This window comes from Phyllobates terribilis, unplaced genomic scaffold (assembly GCF_046119375.1).
Source record: "Phyllobates terribilis strain yellow unplaced genomic scaffold, ASM4611937v1 Scaffold_63__1_contigs__length_7903474, whole genome shotgun sequence".
In the NCBI taxonomy this organism is placed as follows: domain Eukaryota; kingdom Metazoa; phylum Chordata; class Amphibia; order Anura; family Dendrobatidae; genus Phyllobates; species Phyllobates terribilis.
In genome coordinates this window covers 7,207,203-7,226,042 of record NW_027362823.1, presented here as the reverse complement: position 1 = coordinate 7,226,042, position 18,840 = coordinate 7,207,203, and the positions used below count along the sequence as shown (strand labels likewise).

General features: G+C 47.0%; 5 non-coding genes and 1 pseudogene across 5 annotated transcripts; all 6 read left to right on the top strand.

The window, feature by feature from the left end:
* Window positions 1–2,513: 2,513 nt before the first annotated feature.
* On the top strand, window positions 2,514–2,703 carry LOC141192526 (U2 spliceosomal RNA). The gene has a single exon (XR_012265906.1). It is a non-coding gene; the product is annotated as a U2 spliceosomal RNA (small nuclear RNA).
* A 1,115-nt stretch (window positions 2,704–3,818) lies between these two features.
* LOC141192758 (U2 spliceosomal RNA) lies at window positions 3,819–4,009 on the top strand. The gene has a single exon (XR_012266065.1). It is a non-coding gene; the product is annotated as a U2 spliceosomal RNA (small nuclear RNA).
* Window positions 4,010–5,124: 1,115 nt separating this feature from the next.
* LOC141192757 (U2 spliceosomal RNA) lies at window positions 5,125–5,315 on the top strand. The gene has a single exon (XR_012266064.1). It is a non-coding gene; the product is annotated as a U2 spliceosomal RNA (small nuclear RNA).
* A 1,112-nt stretch (window positions 5,316–6,427) lies between these two features.
* On the top strand, window positions 6,428–6,505 carry LOC141192608 (U2 spliceosomal RNA; annotated as a pseudogene).
* A 5,564-nt stretch (window positions 6,506–12,069) lies between these two features.
* LOC141193142 (U2 spliceosomal RNA) lies at window positions 12,070–12,262 on the top strand. Its single transcript, XR_012266437.1, has one exon. It is a non-coding gene; the product is annotated as a U2 spliceosomal RNA (small nuclear RNA).
* A 1,115-nt stretch (window positions 12,263–13,377) lies between these two features.
* On the top strand, window positions 13,378–13,568 carry LOC141192756 (U2 spliceosomal RNA). The gene has a single exon (XR_012266063.1). It is a non-coding gene; the product is annotated as a U2 spliceosomal RNA (small nuclear RNA).
* Window positions 13,569–18,840: the final 5,272 nt, after the last annotated feature.

Below are 18,840 nucleotides of genomic sequence, written 5' to 3'. Positions count from 1 at the left end.
AGAGAGAAAAAAAGATGTTTTAGTGATCTTAACACCAAACTACAAACACTTTTTAAATTCAAAGAGCTAGGGGTGGAGGTGGGAGATGATATTGCTAGCCTAAAAACTGAAATCCAGAACTGCATAGACACAAAGGGGAAAGAGATTATTTTTAACTCTAGAGTGCAGCACTTGGAGGAGGGGGAGAAGTGCTCTCGCTTCTTCTTCAAAAAAGTCATGGATAAAAGAGAAGTGATCACAAATCTAGAGGGTGAAACATCTATGCAGGGAATGTTGAATGCTACTTTTAACTTTTATAAGCATCTTTTTAGTAAAAAGTGTATAGATGAGTCCTTTTTATCTGATGCTCTTAATGATCTCGATTTTAAGTTAAATTTTACAGACCAGGAGTTTTTAGAACGCGATATTGTTTTAGAGGAATTATTTTATGTTTTTAAAAGTTTCTCTAAGGGCAAAGCACCTGGGTGTGATGGACTACCTGTAGAGTTTTATCTTACTTTTTGGGACATTTTAAAAGAGGACCTTTTTATGCTTTTTAAAGAAGTTTTTATTTGTGAACAGTTGCCATTTTCGTGGAGGAGAGGAGTGGTGTCTTTGATATATAAAAAAGGTGATCGCAGTGCTCTAGCGAATTGGAGACCCATAACTCTCCTAAACGTTGATTACAAGGTACTTGCTAAGGTGGTTGCAAACCGGCTCAGGAATGTCATTGCCAAACTAATCCAGCCTGAGCAGGTTTGTAGTGTACCAGGCAGAAGTATTTCAGAGGTTTTAAACGTATTAAGGGATGTAATTTGGTATTCCAGAGACCGGGGTCAAAATGTAGCCCTTTTAGCCCTAGATTTTGAAAAAGCTTTCGATAGAGTCTCTCATAGATTTCTTTTTAGAGTTTTAAAAAGAATGGGTATCCCTAATATGCTTTTAAATTGTATTAAGATTTTATATAAAAATTGTTTTAGTCAAATTTCTCTTAATGGCTTTTTAACAGATGGAGTTCCCCTTGAGTCCGGAGTGAAGCAGGGATGCCCCTTGTCGCCCATCCTGTTCATCTGCGCCATGGAGCCCCTGCTGAGCGCAATAAGGAAAGACAAAGTGATTAGAGGGGTTCCTGTTCCAGGCGGAGGTGGCAGTGATGTGAGAGTCTTTGGCTACATGGATGACGTGACGGTTGTGTGCGTGGACCCTGCTTCCCTCCGGAGGGCGGTGTTGCGCATTGATTTTTTTTCCCAGGCATCCGGTTTTAAACTTAATTTAAATAAATCTGAATGTCTGACTTTGGGATCCTGGGACATCGCCCAACTCCCGCAGCTCACTATAAAACGAGACAATGTAAAAATTCTTGGAGTTGTTTTTAACGAGGAGAATGTGGGAACTCAAAGCTGGGAGAATGTCATAGAAAAAATGTCAAAGAAAATATCATTTTGGGGTTTGAGGTCCCTAACAATGGAGGGGAAAATTTTAATTATAAAATCAGTGTTGTTACCCCTCATACTGTATATAGCTATGGTGTACCCCCCCTCTGATGTTTTAATTAAAAAAATGACTAGGATGATCTTTATGTTTTTATGGAACTCCAAAATGGAAAAATTAAGGCGAGAAATAATGAGGAAGAATAAAATGAACGGCGGAAGGGATGTCCCCGACTTACATATTTATTTGTATTTAAATTATTTCTGCTTTTGTTTCAAACATTTTAATGGTAATAGTGCGCTAAGTTATTTTTTAAAATATACTTGTGGGATGATTTTTAAAAGATGGTTTAAGTTGTCGTTGAATTCCCCTGTTTTACTATGCCCCCCCAAACACCAAGCAATCTTAGAAAAGACTGTTCGATTTTATAGCCTTGGTGATTTTAATATGGACATTTTTAAAGACCGCAAGAAGCTTTTATCTTTTCTGAGGAGGAATGAAGATGTGACCCCCATAGTAAATTTCTCAGAAGAGAGGTCGAAGCAAGTTTGGAAGAATGTCTTCGGGAAATTCTTAGCAAATGGACATAAGGATATCGCATGGATGGTGGTCCACCAGTGCCTCCCCACCAGAGAGTTTCAACACAGGAGAGGCCTGGTGGCCAGAGCAAAATGCCCCAGAGACTCATGTGTTTATGACGAAACCACCTTGCACCTTATGTGGAATTGCCCATTTGCACAGGAACTTTGGCACAAAGTTGGGATTCTTTTAAAATGGACTTGCGGTTTAAGAGATTTTAACCATGAATATGTTTTATATGGCCTTTTTAAATGTCCGACCCCTCAACAGTATTGTATATGTTGGTGTATGATTAACTGTTTTAAAGACGCCCTTTGGAAGGCACGCAATATTTTACTTTTTAAACGTGATGCTATTTCTGTGAAGGATTGTCTTAAAATTGCTTTTAGCCAGATGTATATTTATTACTTGAGGGATGTCAAATGTATTGGGAGAAGGGATGCCAATCGTATATGGGGTTTTTATGGGTGGAATTCTGTGTTTTAATAATGTACTGTTTGTGTTGTTGTTTTTGATTGTAAACCATCTTTTACGCACTTAATAAAATATGTTGAAACCTGATCTGTTCTTATCAGTTTAATATCTGATATGTCCCCTATCTGGGGACCATATATTAAATGGATTTTTAGAACAGGGAGATGGAAAAAGAGCTTGCTCTGTCCACTCCACGCATTGACCTGGTATTGCAGTATCTCCAGGACCGGTGCACCCCTTCTTTAATGCAGTTTCTAAAATCAGAAAGAATTGAATTCAATGTTTTTTGTTCATTTTGCTTGTTTGTCGGATTTTGGGATGGACTCTTTGGCTTTGCTTTTCTTCTCCTCATTGGATTTTTCATGTTCAAAGTTGCAGAAGCCAGATTACAAGCTCATTTTGGTTCAACTTCAGCAACTGTGCATTGCATTGCCATGTAATGTGATGCAATGCTATCTTTCTAGCTCTCCCTTTTTACTTCCTTTTGGATAAACAGACATATTAGGCAAGCATTTTGGAGCTTTCACCTAAATAACTACAGGTGGTGAGATAAGCTGCACAATATAATTGACCTTTCAGTATATTGTTGCACACACACCATCTATTTAGCAAATGCCCTTGTTATCAACAGCAGCCTTTTAAACTCACCTGAGCTAACAGGTATGTGCGCTGGTTACTCTGCTGCGCTTAAAATTTCTTTTTTGGTTTGCTACAATGCCTTTTCTGAAACGTTGTCTCCTTCTGCTGGAACACTGACTTCTTTCATTTAATGCCTGCAGACTATAAAAGAGAACCCAACCCAAAAAGTTTGGTTGATTAGTCTGTGGCATTCTGTTAAACTGTTGCTTATGGCGGTCTCTGTGAGCTTCTCAGCGACATTCAGCCAGCCAGGTATCCTGCCTGCAGTAGATGGAATGTGGCAATGGAACGCTGGCTGCGCGTGTCATAATAGGCTCTGAGCCTTTATATACCTGTGCACAGCAGCAGCCACCTTCAGTCTGCTGCTGGACAGCCAGCAGCAGCAGCAGCAGGAGAGGTATGTAATCAGGAGCCCTCCTGCTAAGGGTAGACAGCTGCTCGTTCCACCCCACCCCCCGCCTTAATTGGTTCTCCTCCCTTCCAACGGTGTTGAGGTGGGTGGGAACAGCAGGGGGTGAAGGTGCTGTGTTTAAAGAGGTGGAGTTATGCAGATCTAAAACGCGTGGATTGCAGCAGCAGCAAGCCGAAAAGTGCAGGCATGTAAGGGATCTAGAGGTTGACAACATGTCTTCTTAACGGGAGTCCAGGAGCTCATCTCCACAAATGGACTTTTCAGGATCCTTGGGTGGCTCCGTAGTTTGAAAAAAATTCTGGTTATCGCTTCTCGGCCTTTTGGCTAAGATCAAGTGTAGTATCTGTTCTTATCAGTTTAATATCTGATACGTCCCCTATCTGGGGACCATATATTAAATGGATTTTTAGAACAGGGAGATGGAAAAAGAGCTTGCTCTGTCCACTCCACGCATTGACCTGGTATTGCAGTATCTCCAGGACCGGTGCACCCCTTCTTTAATGCAGTTTCTAAAATCAGAAAGAATTGAATTCAATGTTTTTTGTTCATTTTGCTTGTTTGTCGGATTTTGGGATGGACTCTTTGGCTTTGCTTTTCTTCTCCTCATTGGATTTTTCATGTTCAAAGTTGCAGAAGCCAGATTACAAGCTCATTTTGGTTCAACTTCAGCAACTGTGCATTGCATTGCCATGTAATGTGATGCAATGCTATCTTTCTAGCTCTCCCTTTTTACTTCCTTTTGGATAAACAGACATATTAGGCAAGCATTTTGGAGCTTTCACCTAAATAACTACAGGTGGTGAGATAAGCTGCACAATATAATTGACCTTTCAGTATATTGTTGCACACACACCATCTATTTAGCAAATGCCCTTGTTATCAACAGCAGCCTTTTAAACTCACCTGAGCTAACAGGTATGTGCGCTGGTTACTCTGCTGCGCTTAAAATTTCTTTTTTGGTTTGCTACAATGCCTTTTCTGAAACGTTGTCTCCTTCTGCTGGAACACTGACTTCTTTCATTTAATGCCTGCAGACTATAAAAGAGAACCCAACCCAAAAAGTTTGGTTGATTAGTCTGTGGCATTCTGTTAAACTGTTGCTTATGGCGGTCTCTGTGAGCTTCTCAGCGACATTCAGCCAGCCAGGTATCCTGCCTGCAGTAGATGGAATGTGGCAATGGAACGCTGGCTGCGCGTGTCATAATAGGCTCTGAGCCTTTATATACCTGTGCACAGCAGCAGCCACCTTCAGTCTGCTGCTGGACAGCCAGCAGCAGCAGCAGCAGGAGAGGTATGTAATCAGGAGCCCTCCTGCTAAGGGTAGACAGCTGCTCGTTCCACCCCACCCCCCACCTTAATTGGTTCTCCTCCCTTCCAACGGTGTTGAGGCGGGTGGGAACAGCACGGGGTGAAGGTGCTGTGTTTAAAGAGGTGGAGTTATGCAGATCTAAAACGCGTGGATTGCAGCAGCAGCAAGCCGAAAAGTGCAGGCATGTAAGGGATCTAGAGGTTGACAACATGTCTTCTTAACGGGAGTCCAGGAGCTCATCTCCACAAATGGACTTTTCAGGATCCTTGGGTGGCTCCGTAGTTTGAAACCAATTCTGGTTATCGCTTCTCGGCCTTTTGGCTAAGATCAAGTGTAGTATCTGTTCTTATCAGTTTAATATCTGATACGTCCCCTATCTGGGGACCATATATTAAATGGATTTTTAGAACAGGGAGATGGAAAAAGAGCTTGCTCTGTCCACTCCACGCATTGACCTGGTATTGCAGTATCTCCAGGACCGGTGCACCCCTTCTTTAATGCAGTTTCTAAAATCAGAAAGAATTGAATTCAATGTTTTTTGTTCATTTTGCTTGTTTGTCGGATTTTGGGATGGACTCTTTGGCTTTGCTTTTCTTCTCCTCATTGGATTTTTCATGTTCAAAGTTGCAGAAGCCAGATTACAAGCTCATTTTGGTTCAACTTCAGCAACTGTGCATTGCATTGCCATGTAATGTGATGCAATGCTGTCTTTCTAGCTCTCCCTTTTTACTTCCTTTTGGATAAACAGACATATTAGGCAAGCATTTTGGAGCTTTCACCTAAATAACTACAGGTGGTGAGATAAGCTGCACAATATAATTGACCTTTCAGTATATTGTTGCACACACACCATCTATTTAGCAAATGCCCTTGTTATCAACAGCAGCCTTTTAAACTCACCTGAGCTAACAGGTATGTGCGCTGGTTACTCTGCTGCGCTTAAAATTTCTTTTTTGGTTTGCTACAATGCCTTTTCTGAAACGTTGTCTCCTTCTGCTGGAACACTGACTTCTTTCATTTAATGCCTGCAGACTATAAAAGAGAACCCAACCCAAAAAGTTTGGTTGATTAGTCTGTGGCATTCTGTTAAACTGTTGCTTATGGCGGTCTCTGTGAGCTTCTCAGCGACATTCAGCCAGCCAGGTATCCTGCCTGCAGTAGATGGAATGTGGCAATGGAACGCTGGCTGCGCGTGTCATAATAGGCTCTGAGCCTTTATATACCTGTGCACAGCAGCAGCCACCTTCAGTCTGCTGCTGGACAGCCAGCAGCAGCAGCAGCAGGAGAGGTATGTAATCAGGAGCCCTCCTGCTAAGGGTAGACAGCTGCTCGTTCCACCCCACCCCCCGCCTTAATTGGTTCTCCTCCCTTCCAACGGTGTTGAGGCGGGTGGGAACAGCAGGGGGTGAAGGTGCTGTGTTTAAAGAGGTGGAGTTATGCAGATCTAAAACGCGTGGATTGCAGCAGCAGCAAGCCGAAAAGTGCAGGCATGTAAGGGATCTAGAGGTTGACATGTCTTCTTAACGGGAGTCCAGGAGCTCATCTCCACAAATGGACTTTTCAGGATCCTTGGGTGGCTCCGTAGTTTGAAACCAATTCTGGTTATCGCTTCTCGGCCTTTTGGCTAAGATCAAGTGTAGTATCTGTTCTTTTAAGAACACAAGAGCTACGATCTACACTTGACGAGAGCGATCGAACTCGGAAGGAGAAGAGCTTCGGAGCCCAGCTGACATCGGAGAAGGAAGGCGGATATCGGTGGGAGGAAGAAGCTCTAAAGAATCCAGAAGAAGACGAAGACTCGGAGAAGAATCGGGCTGTCCTGTGGAATCTTCGAGGAAGAAAATCATCGAGACAAAGACCTTTCGGGGAATTTGTCCAGAACACGACGGGAGAAGAATCTGCATAGCTCCACCCATTCCGGGAAGAGTTCCAGATCCAGCTCCAAGAAGTAACTGCAGGAGGAAAGCCATGGCAAGCGCTGCGAGGAAGGCTGAAAAGAAGAGCCTGGAGCAGGGGACAGCCAGGAGGGCCCAGCCAGGAGCCGATTCTGACCCCAAGGACTCTGCCTCCACGACTGGCCAGCAGAAGGGAAACCAGAAGCCCCGCCACGAAGCTCCAGCCCTGGAGCCATGGATGCGGCAGACGGTGGCCCTGAAGCTGAAGGAAGTGGATGGGAGGGTGCCGGACATGTCCTCGGACGTGTTCTGCCAGAAGATGCTGCTGGATCGAGGCTTCTCCAGGTCGGACACCCTCAGCATCCAGACCTTCTTGACGGGGATCTTCTTCGTCACCTTCGCCACTGTGAACACCTGCAGGAGGTTCTGGGAAATGGTAAGCGCAAAAGGACCGGATAATTCTTTCTCTGCCTTTACAGGTAGCTGCCCTATCCAGAGGGACGAAAGGAGGATCACGGTCTCCATGCGCAACCCGCACACCCCAGGCCAAGACATCTGTACCTTCCTGAGACGCTTCTGTTTGGTTGTGAAGGAACCCTCTCACATCCTGAATGGACTCGGCTTCTGGACAGGTAAGTGGTCGGTGACCGTTAGACTTCACAGGGACCTGGCGTACTCAGACGGACTTCGGCACCTGCCCCCGACATTCTCCCTGGGCAACTCCTACGGCCTCATCTATTACCCGGACATGCCGCGGAACTGCAGGAGATGCGGCAAGAACGGCCACGAGATGAAGGACTGCAAGGAGGATGCCTGCAGGATTTGTCGAGTGACGGGACACAGCTCGAAGGACTGCCCGAAGAAGACGTCCTGCAACCTGTGTGGGCTGGCGGCTCATCTATACAAGGATTGCCCCAAGCGTGAGAGATCCTGGGCATCGGTGGTTGCGACGACCCCAGCTCCGGAGGACAAGGCCCCGACGACCAGGCCTGTGAAGGTCAAGGACGCGACGACCAAGGCCCCAGCGGCCAAGGCCGAGACGACCAAGGCCAAAGCGGTCAAGGAGTTGGTGGCCAAAGCCCCAGCGACGGTCCCAACAGCTCCGAAGCAGAAGAAAAAGTCAAAGGAGGGTAAGAGTTCTGTCACCCCTCTCTCGATCCCTCCCCCTGCCACCCCCGTCCAATCCCCCCCCACCCCGGCCACCCCTGCTGAGGATTCCACTTCCTCTTCCTCCTTCCCCTACTCCTCAGCAGGTGTCCTTTCCCCTGCCCCGGCAGCCACTCTCCCTCCCCAGACCATGGTAGCGGTGGAATTAACCTTTCCTCCACCCGCCGCTATCTATTCCGAGGAGGATTTTCCCCTTCTTGTCTCCCCAGTTCCAACCCGGGGAAAGAGGAAGGTGGAGGACAGCCCTGCTACTGAATCCTCCAAAAAGAAGATTCTGGATTTCGTAGGCGAAAAGGAGGATACCCTCCCTGAGCCAGAAGAGATGGAGCACATGGTTGAGACCCTGGTGGCCGAGCCAGAAGAGGAGGAACTGGTGGTCGCCGAGATCGAGGCCGCGCTGCTTGACCAGATGGAGGAAGAGGGCCTGCTGGTGATCCCGTCACCAGCAGTCAACACCGACGAGGGACCACCCGACCGGAGTGGTAACTAAGGTGTATTGCCTGCGCTAACTTTTTCTTTTTTCCCTACATGATGGCTAATATTAAGTTATTTTCCATTAATGTCAGGAGCATCAAGGACAAGTTCAGACGTCAGACTATTTATGCCTTCCTTACTTCCCAGTTGTGTGATGTTTATATGTTGCAGGAATGTTCCCTTCCCTCCTCTAGGTCCTTCAAACATCTGGCCAGGGAGTGGTCCCACGGTCCATCCTACTGGTCCGGTGGGGGTGACTGCAAGTCTGCGGGGGTCGCAATTCTGATCAGGGGGGGCGCATTCACGCTTGAGTCCGTCCAGGAGCTCATCTGCGGCAGGGCTCTTGTTGTAGATGGCAACTGGGCAGGAGAACCTGTCAGGTTCATCAACGTGTATGCGTCCCCACTGAAGAATGAGCGTTTGGAGATTTTCCAGACCCTGCGGCTTCAGCTTGCCACCACCAGGACCTTAGTGATGGCCGGGGATTTCAACTGCCCCATCGAGGAGGATGGTCGTAGTTCTGGCACATCTGCCAAGTTGGACATCACGTCCAAGCTGCTCATCGAGATGGTAACCGAGGCCTCTCTTCAGGACGTGGTGGGCTCCATGGGGAGAGGCTCCACGAACTATTCGTGGAGCCGACCCGATGGCTCACTCCGCTCCAGGATTGACTTTGTGTTCACCTCTCGGGCAGTCAGGCAGAGTAGGCACTCGATGGTCCCCTGCTTCTTCTCCGACCACAGAGCCATTCACTTACAAGGTGTCCTCGGCGACGGTTTTCCGTCCGGCCCCGGCTCCTGGAAGCTGAATTGTGCTCTGCTGGCTCAGGATGAAGTTGTGGAGGAGCTGAGAGCAGCCTACGCAATGTGGCAGTCCTACAAGGGTAGCTTCCAAACAGTCTCTGATTGGTGGGAATATGTTAAACTTGAGTTTCGCTGTTTCTTTCAGGCCAAGGGTCGACAACAGGCGTGTGAGAAGAGGAGGGACTTCAGAGGGCTGCAGCGCGAGCTGCGGTCGCTGCAGGACCTTCTTCACTGCGGCTGGGACGTGAGGGAGGAGCTGGAGGAGACCAAGAAGAGCCTGAAAAGGCACTTTGAGGAGGAGTCCAAGCGAATCGTCTTCCGTTCCAAAGTGGAGAATCTGGAGAAGGGTGAGAAATGTAACTCATTCTTTTTCAGGAAACTTCATGCCGGTCACACGCCCCTGAACGAGCTGCGAGACGAGAGCGGAAACATGCGACGTGGGAAGGAGGACGTGATGAGGGTCGTCAGCGACTTCTACAGCGAACTCTACTCCCACAAGACTACCGACCCCGACGCTGCTGATAAGTTCCTGTCAGGTATCACTAACCATCTTGATCCTGCAGGCACGGCAGCCTTGGACAAACCTCTGATGGTGGGCGAATTGCTCTCTGCCGCTAAATCCTTTAGGACCGGCAGGACCCCGGGCAGTGATGGTCTTCCAGCGGAGCTCTATGTAGCGCTGGGAGACCTCATCTGTCCGGACCTGTTGGACCTGTACGAGGAGATGGCGGTGGAGGGTAGAATGCCTCCATCTTTGAGGGAAGGAATGGTCATGATCCTGTACAAGCGGAAGGGAGAGAGGTGCGACCTGAGGAATTGGCGTCCCATCACTCTGCTCAACGTGGACTACAAGATCCTGGCCAAGACGATGGCGACACGACTTAAGACGGTCATCGGACGGATCATCAAACCGGACCAGACCTGCGGCATCCCTGGACGTCGCATCGCAGACAGCCTCGCTCTCGTGCGGGACACGGTCGAGTACATCAAGGTCCGCCGCGCACACGCGGCCCTGGTCTCCTTGGATCAGGAGAAGGCCTTCGACCGGGTTTCCCACGAGTTCATGGGCCGAGCTCTGCACCGGTTAGGTTTGGGTAACATGTTTTGTTCGTATGTCCGTCTGATGTATTTTGATATCCACAGCTCGGTGTTGGTGAACGGCTGGAAGACTGACCCCTTCCCTGTCCTCTCTGGGGTCAGACAAGGCTGCCCTCTATCACCTCTTCTTTTTGTTTGTGTTATAGAACTCTTCGCAGAGGCTATCCGGCAGAATGGAGAGATCAGAGGGATCACCGCACCGGGTCCGGGACGACACGAGGTCAAGTGCTCGCTCTACATGGACGACGTCACCATCTTCTGCGCTGATCGTGGTTCAGTCGACGCCCTCGTCCAGACGTGTGAGAGGTTCGGCCGGGCTTCAGGGGCCAAAGTCAACTGCAGGAAGTCGGAAGCCATGCTCTTCGGGGATTGGCAGCCGGCCTCCTCCGCCCCCTTCCCCTTCAACATTCAACCGGATTTCCTCAAGGTGCTGGGAGTCTGGTTCGGGAAGGAAGGAGCGGCCCTCAAGTCCTGGCAAGAACGCTTGGCCAAAGTGAAGCAACGGATCGGACTCTGGAGCCTCAGACACCTCACTTGTGAGGGTAAGGCACTCGTCCTGCGTAATGAGGTCCTGCCCGTCTTGCAGTACACGGCGCAGGCCTGGCCCCCACACGTCACTGTGTGCAGGGCCATTACCAGGACAGTGTTTCACTTTGTCTGGGGATCCAATATGGACAGAGTCAGGCGGGCCGTCATGTACAAGGAGCCTCGCAAGGGTGGGAAGGGCGTTCCAGATATCCCCACCCTCCTGCGATCCTCTTTTGTGTGTGATTGTGTCCGCCGGACTTTGCAAGTCAAGAATGGCTCCGCGGGCAGGTCCATGTCTCGCTTCTTCCTGCTTCCTCTTTGGAGGCGACTCGGCTGGGACAAGTGGGACAGCTCCTTCCCCTACAACTGGACGACGCCATGGTTCTACGGAGACGTCGTTCGATTTGTGGGGGAACATCAACTGGAGGGACTCAAGCCCGACTTGTGGAAGCCCAAAACTATCCACAAGCTCATCAGAGCCAAGGATGACGTGGAGAACATCACAGGACTTCACCAGGACACGCTGGAGACTGTGTGGACAAATGTGTCGTCTGACAGGCTGACCAACGGGCACAAGGACTTGTCGTGGATGGCGATTCAGGGCGGACTGCCCGTCCGGTCATTCATGCATGCCCGGAACCTGTGCAAGACCCGGTACTGCCCAAGGTGCCCCTTCGTGGAGGAAACATCTTTGCACACTTTTTGGGACTGCGGATTTGCACAGCGCCTGTTGACTGCCCTTGAGGACGACCTGAGGAACTCTGTCCCCAGGGCGAGCCTATCGCACCATTCTGTGCTTTACGGACTCTTCCCTGGGGTTCATACCGTCGGAGCCATCCAGGAGGCTTGGCGCCTTATGAACTGCTTCAAGGATGCCGTTTGGGTCGCCAGGAACCGGCTCATCTTGAGGAGGGAGAGGATGTCCATCCAGGACTGCCGCAGGCTGATCCACAGCCTGCTCAGAGACTATTCCATCGTGGACGGTCCGGAGGACGAGGATGAGGACTAAACCCCTCCTCCCCCTCTCCCCTTATGTGTCTTGTCTTTCAATAAAGCTTCGGGCCTGTGATTTTCCCCTCCCCATCCCCTTTTTCCCAATCCCCATCCCTTATCACGATTCGTCGTACTGTATTGATTGACATGCTTTTTCTTTCAGATTGAGTGTTTTGTGTAGCATAGGGGTGTGATGTGTCTAGTTAGTGCGACGTATCCTCATGCTATGTAAATATGATGTAGAATTCTGTGTGTACTGGGCTGCGGCACTGTACACTGTCTGTTAACTTATTTTTTGTGCTAATAAAAGATATATTCAATCAAAAAATCTGTTCTTATCAGTTTAATATCTGATACGTCCCCTATCTGGGGACCATATATTAAATGGATTTTTAGAACAGGGAGATGGAAAAAGAGCTTGCTCTGTCCACTCCACGCATTGACCTGGTATTGCAGTATCTCCAGGACCGGTGCACCCCTTCTTTAATGCAGTTTCTAAAATCAGAAAGAATTGAATTCAATGTTTTTTGTTCATTTTGCTTGTTTGTCGGATTTTGGGATGGACTCTTTGGCTTTGCTTTTCTTCTCCTCATTGGATTTTTCATGTTCAAAGTTGCAGAAGCCAGATTACAAGCTCATTTTGGTTCAACTTCAGCAACTGTGCATTGCATTGCCATGTAATGTGATGCAATGCTATCTTTCTAGCTCTCCCTTTTTACTTCCTTTTGGATAAACAGACATATTAGGCAAGCATTTTGGAGCTTTCACCTAAATAACTACAGGTGGTGAGATAAGCTGCACAATATAATTGACCTTTCAGTATATTGTTGCACACACACCATCTATTTAGCAAATGCCCTTGTTATCAACAGCAGCCTTTTAAACTCACCTGAGCTAACAGGTATGTGCGCTGGTTACTCTGCTGCGCTTAAAATTTCTTTTTTGGTTTGCTACAATGCCTTTTCTGAAACGTTGTCTCCTTCTGCTGGAACACTGACTTCTTTCATTTAATGCCTGCAGACTATAAAAGAGAACCCAACCCAAAAAGTTTGGTTGATTAGTCTGTGGCATTCTGTTAAACTGTTGCTTATGGCGGTCTCTGTGAGCTTCTCAGCGACATTCAGCCAGCCAGGTATCCTGCCTGCAGTAGATGGAATGTGGCAATGGAACGCTGGCTGCGCGTGTCATAATAGGCTCTGAGCCTTTATATACCTGTGCACAGCAGCAGCCACCTTCAGTCTGCTGCTGGACAGCCAGCAGCAGCAGCAGCAGGAGAGGTATGTAATCAGGAGCCCTCCTGCTAAGGGTAGACAGCTGCTCGTTCCACCCCACCCCCCGCCTTAATTGGTTCTCCTCCCTTCCAACGGTGTTGAGGCGGGTGGGAACAGCAGGGGGTGAAGGTGCTGTGTTTAAAGAGGTGGAGTTATGCAGATCTAAAACGCGTGGATTGCAGCAGCAGCAAGCCGAAAAGTGCAGGCATGTAAGGGATCTAGAGGTTGACAACATGTCTTCTTAACGGGAGTCCAGGAGCTCATCTCCACAAATGGACTTTTCAGGATCCTTGGGTGGCTCCGTAGTTTGAAACCAATTCTGGTTATCGCTTCTCGGCCTTTTGGCTAAGATCAAGTGTAGTATCTGTTCTTATCAGTTTAATATCTGATACGTCCCCTATCTGGGGACCATATATTAAATGGATTTTTAGAACAGGGAGATGGAAAAAGAGCTTGCTCTGTCCACTCCACGCATTGACCTGGTATTGCAGTATCTCCAGGACCGGTGCACCCCTTCTTTAATGCAGTTTCTAAAATCAGAAAGAATTGAATTCAATGTTTTTTGTTCATTTTGCTTGTTTGTCGGATTTTGGGATGGACTCTTTGGCTTTGCTTTTCTTCTCCTCATTGGATTTTTCATGTTCAAAGTTGCAGAAGCCAGATTACAAGCTCATTTTGGTTCAACTTCAGCAACTGTGCATTGCATTGCCATGTAATGTGATGCAATGCTATCTTTCTAGCTCTCCCTTTTTACTTCCTTTTGGATAAACAGACATATTAGGCAAGCATTTTGGAGCTTTCACCTAAATAACTACAGGTGGTGAGATAAGCTGCACAATATAATTGACCTTTCAGTATATTGTTGCACACACACCATCTATTTAGCAAATGCCCTTGTTATCAACAGCAGCCTTTTAAACTCACCTGAGCTAACAGGTATGTGCGCTGGTTACTCTGCTGCGCTTAAAATTTCTTTTTTGGTTTGCTACAATGCCTTTTCTGAAACGTTGTCTCCTTCTGCTGGAACACTGACTTCTTTCATTTAATGCCTGCAGACTATAAAAGAGAACCCAACCCAAAAAGTTTGGTTGATTAGTCTGTGGCATTCTGTTAAACTGTTGCTTATGGCGGTCTCTGTGAGCTTCTCAGCGACATTCAGCCAGCCAGGTATCCTGCCTGCAGTAGATGGAATGTGGCAATAGAACGCTGGCTGCGCGTGTCATAATAGGCTCTGAGCCTTTATATACCTGTGCACAGCAGCAGCCACCTTCAGTCTGCTGCTGGACAGCCAGCAGCAGCAGGAGAGGTATGTAATCAGGAGCCCTCCTGCTAAGGGTAGACAGCTGCTCGTTCCACCCCACCCCCCGCCTTAATTGGTTCTCCTCCCTTCCAACGGTGTTGAGGCGGGTGGGAACAGCAGGGGGTGAAGGTGCTGTGTTTAAAGAGGTGGAGTTATGCAGATCTAAAACGCGTGGATTGCAGCAGCAGCAAGCCGAAAAGTGCAGGCATGTAAGGGATCTAGAGGTTGACAACATGTCTTCTTAACGGGAGTCCAGGAGCTCATCTCCACAAATGGACTTTTCAGGATCCTTGGGTGGCTCCGTAGTTTGAAACCAATTCTGGTTATCGCTTCTCGGCCTTTTGGCTCAGATCAAGTGTCTGGACATCAGGTTCCTTGAGTGCTAGCCCTCGGCCTTCCAGCATCGCCACTCCGGTGGCTTAAGCTGGATGCTGCTATAGGGGGAGAGTGAGGAGGAAACGGGAAGGCGATTTCCGTGGCTGACTATGGGAGTCAAGCTGAAATTTGCTGGGACCGGGGACCCCCGGGTCAAGAATGGATTTCGCATTGAGATTTCCGAGGAGAAGAAGGGACATTTTTCCATGTCCTACCTGGTGAATGCCATCTTCTATGAAGCATTGAAGATTAAGAAGTCGGACATTCTTTGCCTGCAGGAATTTAGAAGTCATGGAAGGTATGTGCTGGTTCTTTCTACTATGGCTGCTTGCCAAAATCTTTATAGAACCTTGAAAGGCCATACTGAGAACTCCCTCCTAGATGGACTCACTTTTACTGTCCTCTATTCAAAGGGGGATGTTCCTGTTGTTGTGTTTATGCACAATCCCTTTATCCCCCAGGAGGACATTACTGTATTCTTGAGGAGGCATTGTACTTATGTGCATTTTTCCCACAAGATCTCGAATGAAGAAGGCTTGTGGACTGGCAAATACAAGTACTTTGTTCGTTTTGCTACAGACCCCGAGGGGCCAGGGGGCATACATTATCCTCCTATGAGTTTCTCTATTGGGAGAGACACTGGTTTCTTGTACTTTCCTGATGCTCCTTTTTTCTGCAGAAGATGTAACAAGTATGGTCATGTCCAGGAGTCCTGCAGGTATCCGCCAACCTGCAGGAGGTGTAACACGTCTGGTCATATGGCGAAAGACTGCAAGAACCAGGTAAAGTGTGATGCTTGTGGTGAGGAGGGGCATGTTCTTAGGCAGTGTCAAGCTGGAACCACTCCTAAGTCTTTTGCTCAAGTGGTCGCGGAGGGGCCTGCTGTTCCTTCGACTTCTACTAGGGTTCCACAAGGTCCCCTTCCGGATGTCGGGGAGGCAACTGCTCCCCAAGAGGAAGAGGATGGCACTCAGATGGACGACATATTTGAAGATGCCCAGCTTCAGCCTCCTGCGTCAGGAGGCTTTGACATGGTGATTCCAGAGGTGATGTCACCTTTCCCTCCCCAGTTTGGTGTCCGTGGTGAGGGGGAAATGGACTTGTCCAATTCTCCTGTCATATCTTGGTGCAATACTGCTTCAGAGGAGATCGGGGGCGGTGGCCAAGGGGACTTGTCTGCTGTCCGTTTCTCTGATGAGGAGGATCCTGATGTGGTCAAGAAGAAGCCAAGGACTGAGTGTTCATCCATTGCTGCCGTGTGTGATAGCCCGGTGGACTCTCGTGCTTACCCGTCAGATGTATTTTCTCCTGACATTGTTACATTTGGCATTCAGCCAGATGGTAATAGCTTTGCTTTGCTTGATGAAGGTTGAGTTGATGTTTTCTTTCTTTTTTTTTCAGGTTATGTGTGATCCCCTTTAGTTATGCCGCATCATTCTGGATGGGACATTGTGTCCCTTAATGTTAGGCAAATTAGATCTGTTACCCGAAGAACAACAGTTCTGGATTATCTAAAGGGTTTGAGTGCAGATGTCTATTGTCTACAAGAGTGTGGGATTACTGAATCTCCAGGAGATAAGGACTGGCCTTATGGCCAGTATGTTTGGTCGGGGTCCAGCTTTAACAAAAATGATGGTGTGGGGATTTTAGTTGGTAATAAGAATATTACTATTGATAGTTACACGGTTGTGGAGGTGGGTCGCTGCATTATTGTTTTTTTGAGTTATAGGGGGTGGAAGGTTAGAATGATTAATTTATATTGTCCTACTAAAAAAGAGGAGCGGCTTGCTCTTCTTGAGAAATTGAGTTTTTTTCTTCCTGGAAAAATTCCTACAGTTTTTGTTGGTGACTGTAATTGTGTCACAGAAGGTAATGTGGACATTACGGGAAAAAAGTTATCTCAACTTATTTCTGATTTTTCTTTCTTAGACGCTGCAATACTTGAGTATGGCATTCCACCACCGCCTACATATTATGCTGACCGTGGTAATATTTCATCGAGGATAGATAGGATGTTATTTTCCAAAAATATGGTTTGTTCAAGTTATGTTCAACATAAGGTACCTTTTTCTGATCATGAGTGTTTGCGTGGAGTTTTTAGTGCGAATGGGGACATGGTGTTTGGGGGTGGGGTTTGGAAATTGAATACGAGGTTGTTGGAGGATGAGGAGGTGATGAGTGAGTTGGAGAAAAGGTATGCAAGTTGGAGGTGGCGTAAGCGTGATTTTGGTAGTGTGCTTGAATGGTGGGATTGGGTGAAATTACAGTTAAAAACTTTCTTTAAAAAATTGGGCTACAAAAAAGCTGCCAGATATCGTAATAGATTTAATGACTTAAGTAGACGGATTGATTGGTTGCGTGGGTGTGTTAGGAAAGGAATGGATATGTCTGATCAGCTTGAGGTTGCTAAGAATGAGTTAAAATGTCTTCTGGATGAAAAAGGTAAAGAGATTATTTACCGTACCAAGTTAGAGCATTTGGAAAAGAATGAAAAGTGCACCAGGTACTTTTTTAAAAAAATGAATGGAAGGAAGTTGGATTTGAGTGAAGTGGTAGGTGAAGATGGATCTAGTGTGGTTGGGAAGAATGTGTTGAATGAGGTGAATGGCTTCTATAGTAAGTTGTACGATGAGAAATGGATTGATCCTGGACTTGTGTCGCATGTATTGAGTGGTATGGAGAAGAGACTTGGTTCGGATGAATGTGATGCTTTGTGTGAGGATGTTATTTTGGATGAGGTGAGGAATGTTGTTATGAGTGCTAAAAAGAATAAGACGCCTGGGAAGGATGGGTTGCCTGTGGAGCTGTATGTGAAAGCTTGGGAGTTTTTGGGTAAGGACTTGACTGAGGTTTGTAGGTATATGTGGATGAATGGTGTTTTGTGTGACAGTATGAAAGAGGGTATAGTGGTTCTTGTGTTTAAGAAGGGTGAGAAAAAGCGTTTGGAGAACTGGAGACCCATATCATTGCTTAACGCTGATTATAAGGTCTACAGTAAATTGTTAGCAAATCGTATGCGTGAGGTGATTGGTAGGGTTGTGGAGGATGACCAAGTGTGTGCCGTGCCTGGTCGGAGTATAAGTGATAATTTGTTATTGTTAAGGGATATGCTTGGGGATTGTAAGACTAGAAAGCAGAAGTGTATGGTGTTAGCAATTGATTTCGAAAAGGCTTTTGATAGAGTTTCGCATGTGTTTCTGTTTAAAGTATTGGAGAGGATGGGTTTCCCTAGGGTTTTTCTGAATGGAGTTAAGTCTTTATATGATTATGTGTCAAGTGAGTTTTTAGTGAATGGATGGTTGTCTGACAAAGTGATGATTAGGTCTGGTGTAAGACAGGGGTGCCCTATGTCCCCTGTCTTGTTTGTATGTGTGATTGAGCCTTTGCTGTGTTTAGTGAGACGTGAGAAAATGATGAGAGGATTCTTAGTGCCTGGGAGTGGTGGTAAGCATGTGAAGGTGTTAGGTTACATGGATGATGTTGTGATGGTGAGTGAAAGTATGGCTTCAATGAGTAGGGTGAGGTTGCTTTTGGATTTTTTCTGTGGTGCATCAGGTTTTAGAGTTAACTGGACTAAGTGTAGTTTCAAATGCTTTGGAGATGACAGTATTCGTATGGAAGGTGTTAAGTATGAGGAGAGTGCAATTAAGGTTTTAGGGGTATTTTTCAATGATGATCTGAAAGGAAATGAGAGTTGGGACGAGTGTGGTATGCGTGTTGAGCGAAAATTGAATTTTTGGAGAATGAGAGATCTTTCTTTGCGGGGCAAAGTTCTAGTTATCAAAGCAGTGATCTTACCCATTCTGCTTTTTGTGGCCATAATTTTTCCATCCCCTTTTAGGAAAGTGAAGAGAGTTGAGAAAATGATTTTTTCCTTTTTCTGGTGCAGCAAGATGGAGAAGCTGAAGAGGGAAAGCCTTTATAAGGCCTGCCAGCATGGTGGTTTGGGATTTCCTAATGTTGAGGTTTTTTTAGGGCTCCATTATATTAAGACGATTGTGGTATTGTTGGGTAAAGGTAATAAGGGTGCATGTATGGCAAGTTATTCTGCAGGATGGATGTTGTATGGGTTAGGTTGGAGAAAGAGGGATGCGAGAGTGCCTGTGTCTTTTA